This window comes from Salvia hispanica, chromosome 3, assembly GCF_023119035.1.
Source record: "Salvia hispanica cultivar TCC Black 2014 chromosome 3, UniMelb_Shisp_WGS_1.0, whole genome shotgun sequence".
Classification (NCBI taxonomy): Eukaryota; Viridiplantae; Streptophyta; class Magnoliopsida; order Lamiales; family Lamiaceae; genus Salvia; species Salvia hispanica.
Genome location: NC_062967.1, coordinates 43,139,903 through 43,146,602, shown reverse-complemented (window position 1 = coordinate 43,146,602; position 6,700 = coordinate 43,139,903). Strand labels below are relative to the sequence as shown.

Here is a 6,700-nt window from a genome sequence, read left to right as displayed (position 1 = left end):
GGGTTCAATCTAATCAAACGACGGACTTGATAATTCTACGTACACTAAAGACAAAGGAATTGATTGGATAATAGTTTAAAATTGCGCATTAGATCCTAGAAAATCTACCTTTTCCCACATCATCTTGCACATCGTTTTTCTTGTTATTACAAAAACCCAATCTAATTCACCTTACAATAGTTAAGAATGGTTCTTAGTTAAGACTAGTTCATGGAATCATGGTACTTAGGTTGACACTATAGTCTTGATGGAATATTACTTGCCATTATTATATTAGCCTTGTACAAGGTTAGGTTGACACTATAGTCTTGATGGAATATTACTTGCCATTATTATATTAGCCTTGTACAAGGTAGCTTTAGTAGTAAAATAAAAGTGAGTCAATAATATATATGAATAATTTCAGTTACATAACAAATTTTCATATTTTTGCATAGTCTAAAAAAAATAGATAGTTAATGCGTTAGTCACATTAAGATTAAAGAGAGAGAATATAATGACTGATGGAATAATAGGTGAATGAATTTGACATTTGTGCGTTTTTAAAGTTTAGACATACAACAATATTCTTTCCAGTTCAAGAATTTAAAAAGTGAAAATTTAAAAATTGTAAATTTGTAAGTGCATTTTCCAAAGACCGCATTTGAAGTTCAATTTTTTATGTTATTATTTTAATGTTAGTTAATAAAATTAAAGTTAGGTTGTAATGTTTGTTTTTTAATTAAAATATGTGTACTAAATAACAGTAATTATAAACAAGAAAGATGTTAAGAATCTAAGAGATGTGCACCATGTTAGAAATATTGGGTTGAAATATCTGAGCCGTTTACATGCGGTATTCTAATTAGTATAATCGAAAGCAAAATAATAATGATAAGTGGAATGAAGATTGCAACGAAATAATAAAACAAAGCAATAATAAGTCGAATCGAGCCCTTTTTCTGCAAGAAAAATTACGCCATGACTGACTCGACTTATTTTAATACAAGTGATACCCGCAAGTGTACGAGGCTAGTGTAGCCATTAACAAGCAAGAGTATCGTATCCCATAGAGACAAATTTGTTTCAACTTAACTACCACGAACAAACGTTGACTACTATCTAGAGAATCGAGAAAGGTTTGGTTTTTTTCTAACACTACTAAAAACATATAATAAGCAAATAAACGTTGACTCGACTTATTTTTTTTCTAACACAGAGTGAGAAGATAATATGGAGAAAAATGTAGAATTCAAGGATCCAATGCACAATTCCAAGCTCTTATCCAATCAAATTGTTTTACCTTTTGGTGTCTCTAGATTTACTAAGTCGGCCACAATTATAGATTAAACCCCCTCCCGAGATGAGAAACTTGTAGATTAGGTGCTAGGATTGAAGTCCCCTTCTAATCCTAAACCCCTACTTCCCATAAGTTCGACTAGGTTAAAGACCTCACTCAAAACCTCAATTCTCCCGAGTTCTATTGTATTAAGGTGAGAATTATTCTTATTTCAAGATTAATTATTTCATTGTAACACCCCAACTAAATGACCTTAGTCGGAAATTGATTTTTCCGGTTAAAGAAAAACGGAGAATCAGGACTCTTGTCGAATAATTCGATATTGAAAATAGTGGTAATCAAGAATATGATTAAAATTTTATGAGACTGGAGATTTTGAAATAGTACATGAATTATAAAGAATGAAAATGATATTAGAAACTAGTATAAATTATCTGTAAGATGTTTTCGCATATTAACTCGAAATTGAGAATGAAATAAATTGAAATATTAAAGCATATGATTAGAAAGTGAATAAATGAAAATTAAGTGTTAGGAAATAATATAAGGCTGGAAATGGAGAGATTAGAAGAACTACACTAAGAAGTGTAAAACTTGTATATCAGGTTTTTGGTGATTGTTCCGATGGCGAAAAAGACCAAATTAATTAAGATTTATTATTGAACATTAATTAGAGGTATTGTAACATTATAATTAGGTATTTTAATTATAATTTGAGTAAGATTGAGAAAGAAATTAGAATATATACGATGTTCGTATTGAGAATTCAGTGGAAAGGCATTTTGGTCTTTTCACATGAAAATATCAAAATCTTCAAGAAAAATTATAGGAACGTTTATTTTAGTTAAGTAGGTGATATTTTGGGTCTCCAACATGTGTTAGAATGATAGAAAATTCTAGATCAATTCAAATGATTTAAATGAGTGCCATTTGTCTCTTTAATATTTAAACAAATAAAACAATATTAGTGGCTTACAATAAATATCACCCTAAGCTACTATTCATCTTCTTAATCAAGAAGAAAAAAAAATCGTGCTCCACCATAGGAGGAAACCCAAGCTCTTTTCTTCCATTGAACCGCTCATTTTTGTCAAATTGTTGAAGTTAATGAGAAATTTAAAGGTTATCAAGGTAGCTCCTCATCTTCCTATCCTATTTTTTTTATAGCATATAAATGGATGAATATTGATTTTAGGCTGCCACATTTCGTTCATTTTGAAAAGAGGTAGGAAGTGATTTATTTTTTCGAATTTGATGATTTATAGGGTGTACGTAAATGTGAATTGACTAGAATTTTGCCCTTAGAATGGTTTAATTAGAATCTATGCTTGGAGTTCCTTATGAGGTAGAAACCCTAGCTTATAGATCCTTATATTGGTATTGTTAAATGGTAAAACTTATGTTAGAAATGGATACTAGGGAAGATGTTGTAAAGTGAATTTATTAGAATTTATAATATTCTTTTGGTATATTTTAGAAAAGCTATTGGAATATTGAAGCTTAAGGATTGAATATGATGATGACTAATGAATAAATGTTGAGTATATAAGTGGATTAAGCATGGAAATGAGACTAAAATTGATGACTGAAGCATAATCTACTATTTGATAAAATGAACAAGATTAAGGGGAGATTGAGTTGTTGAGGTTAGTGAGTTTATTTAGATGACTTGATCATGGAAATATGATTTAGAATGAATATGGATGTTAAATGTGAATTATTGAGAATTTACTAAATAAGATTGGTGTTGATAAAAATATTAATAAAAGGTACATACTTTCTATGAATAGTAACATAGAGTTTAACCAATATTTTTGGATAATTACATGATATGCAAAGGTATGAAACTGATGTATGTCGTGAATTATGGTATATTGAATATGTATAATTAATCTTAGAATTTATTATAGTCATTTGGTATTTTACTGAATTTATAACAAGGTGGAAATAAGTTGTGAACGATACTGTGTGAATAGTACTAGTTTCTACAAAGGGGGGAAAAAGATTGGATAAATAGGGTTAAAGTGTTAATGCATAGTTAAGGATGATAATGAGGCATAAAGAGAGTCATCTATTGATAATTAGAAAGGTAGAATCGAAAATCAGAAGATTATAAAAAATGAGACTAAATAGAGAAATAAAGTTATTATAGAGTTTATAGAATAAATGAATGGTCAGGAGATTAATATGAGTTGCATGTGATTAGTAAATAAAGCGAGAGATTTCTCAGCGATGGCCGAAAAGGAACAAAGGGATCGGAAGAGAAAAAGGGTGCGAAGTGACTAAAACGTAAATGTGATAAAAGAGCTTATGCTCATAAGCCTGACAGGTAGCATGCTCAACACTTATGTTGCCTAATTCTCTTACTTGCTTTTATGTGATTTCTATATGACCTGTTGTCTAAGTAAATTATAATTGATTATGTGATAAATGATTTATGAAGTAAAATATAAGGTTGTGATGAATCGTTGCATGAGTTGGTAATGAAATATGCAAAAGGGAATAATATGTTTGTGACTGTAGATAAATGTGGAAATGAGCGTTAAGATGAATGTGATAAATGATATGTGTTGATGATGTATGCAAATGTGATTACATGTGATGAGGTCTGATTTGTCTGTCTGTGTTGATGTGTTATGTTGGATATAAGTATTGATACGAAAATAAGTATATTTGATTGTGTTTACGCCCCGTGCTTGAGTGTATTCTGTGGGTACAATTGGCATGCCATAGGACAGCAGCGCTGCATTATCTGTGATCGCTCGTCTTCTGGATAACCGAAGCGAGGATCGCCTCTGAACTCTGATCTGTGATCTGTGATCTCTGTCTCTGTCTGCACCCTAAATGGGTGGTCTGTGCGGAATCCTCTCGAGGACAAATTCCGCTCTGCATCTGATTCTGTTTCTGATCTGGTCCGTGTACCCTAGTCCGTCACTAAGCACTTAATTGGGCTATATGTGTTTGATTATGTGAAAATTTCGGTGATCTATATACGTGTTAGTGTGAATAATAATTGATGATATGCATTTACTTTGTATTCTATCCTATTGGTTTACGAAGTGATATATGATTATAAATCTGGTAAATTCCATGAGATAGAGGATGATGACAGTTGATATGTTCTGGGACTGAATTTACTCATTGTTGGTTTATGGGCATGTGATGGTTATAGGGGAGATGCTGCCTAAATTATGTTAGAAATTAATAAAATGATAATATTATGATAGAAGTGGTAATAATTGGTGAATAAAATAATTGTCAGGATATTAAGTTGTATAATTATTACTTGAAGAGAATTTTGGCTAAAGTGTTGAGTGTGCTACAGGATAGTTGGCATTGGAGAGTATCAGTCGATGTTCGTTCATGTCTGTCTCAGCGCTGCATCCTTGGTGGGTCACTGAGCTCTATTAGAGATAGATCTTTCGAATAGTTAGTTGTGGCATGTTAGCATTAAATATTAAACTAAGCTACTTCCACTATATTTGTAAATATCAATTATTGATTTAAAGATTTGTTTTTGAATAATTCAGAAATAAAAATTTTAAATTTCCATACTTTATGGTACCGGAGTTGTGACATCATCTACTCGGCTGGTGGACGATCGGGTAGGGGGTGTTACATTCATCTTCCGATTAATCTAATTAATCCTACACAATCAAATGGCGATCAAGCAATTGAAAGTAATAAACCCAAAAATAATCAAATAACTACAAGAGCAAGGCAAGAATAAAATTAATTGGATAAAAACTATGAAATCAGTGCATCATCACCAAGAATTCTACAAGGATTGTTTAGCTACTCATGTTCTTCACAAAAACCATGTTTGAAACAAATAATTCAATGAAAGGACATAAGAGATGGATACTATGAACTCCTGTGGAACGAATCTATGGAATGAAGCTTCAATCTTCCGATTTAAAGTCTTCAATCTTCAATTCTCTCTCTCAATGGTTTTTTTGGGTGTCTGTGTGAGTGTGGAGGCGGTAGGTGTAGAATACTGTTAACCCTAGGCGTTTTCCCTTTAATCCCCCATAAAAATCGCATTTTTGGCATAAGAATACGCCTAAACAACGTACCCGGCCAGGTGGTGTTATTAAGTGTAAAAATCACCCGACCGGGTGATGATTTTCGACCAGTTTCTGACCTTTTCTGCGCAGAATCATCGTACCCGTCCGAGTGAATTTACAGGGTAATAATTCACTCGGCTGCGTGAAAGTTTCTGGAACGCGCAATGTTCTTATAACGGCCATAACTCTTCTACCGAACTCCGATTGAGGAGTGCGAGATACCCATACGAAGCTCTTTCGAAGACGAAGAGATTGATATGCATTAGGGGATAATTGGACTTAAAAATCTCTCATAAATATTGTCTCAAACAAAGGCTGCTGCACATCTGTAACAACCCGGCATTTCTAGGGTATAATAAATACGGCGACTGTTAACTAGGCGAACTTAAGACGACAAAAGTGTAGGCTAGGGTTTCATTTAAAGAGATTCGACCAAGCATTTAATGAAGTATCAATGCAAAAGTCAACGTCTAACTCACGAGAATCAAGATTTAAAAGATATAATAGACTAAGCTCAGAAATCAAGGTTTAGCATAACTCCAACAAAACGCAATATTTCCCAACATTCCAAAACAAAGAAATAGGTTCGAAACAACCAAGATAATAAGTTTTCCAAAAAATATTCAGCGGAAGCATTTCAAGAGAAAGCGGAGTCATGTATGAAGACACGACTACACTTAAAGTTCCAATCATCCATTTTATTCGATTCACTATCTCAACACCACCGACCGCCCATCGCCGCTCAACCTGTACATAGGGAAAACACATGCAGGGCTGAGTATTTTAAACATACTCAGTGGACTCATGCCAAAACATTTTATAGTTATGCCACCCTTACCATAGTGAACTCGAGGTTTTGCATTTATTTAAAGATAAGCATCGAGTATCACAAAATATATCATGGACTGGCCAGTCAAACAATACCTCCCATTTTCTCATCATTTCCACAATCACAATCACAATCACAATCATTCCATAGTGCGACGAAAGTGTGGCCACACTTTTCGCCCACGAGACCGGCCGACTAGCAAGGACGGCTCCCGATCCCACCGTGTACACAGCCTGGTAGGGTTTGCGGCCCTACTCAGACCCGAATTCGTTTATATAGCCACTGTAGCCTAATGGAGCGTACTCACAATCTAGGCATCAGGCACTCACAATATCCAAAATAATTTATAGGCATGGCATAACAGTTCAATCCACCCTTATTTCTCCAACATCATAAATTTGCACATAGAAGAGAGTTTAGAATAAAGCCCACCTCGATTTCCTTCGAGTTCAACAAAAACGCACTTCTTCTTGATATCACACCGGGAACGCGAACTATCACCTTTAGTTCATATTTTTCAAATAA

At 33.5% G+C, this 6,700-nt stretch overlaps 1 long non-coding RNA gene across 1 annotated transcript; it reads left to right on the top strand.

Moving 5' to 3' along the window:
* The first annotated feature begins 2,250 nt into the window (after positions 1 to 2,250).
* Positions 2,251 to 4,833, top strand: LOC125212808. Its single transcript, XR_007174777.1, has 3 exons — positions 2,251 to 2,410; positions 3,486 to 3,608; positions 4,605 to 4,833. It is a non-coding gene; the product is annotated as an uncharacterized LOC125212808 (long non-coding RNA).
* Positions 4,834 to 6,700: the final 1,867 nt, after the last annotated feature.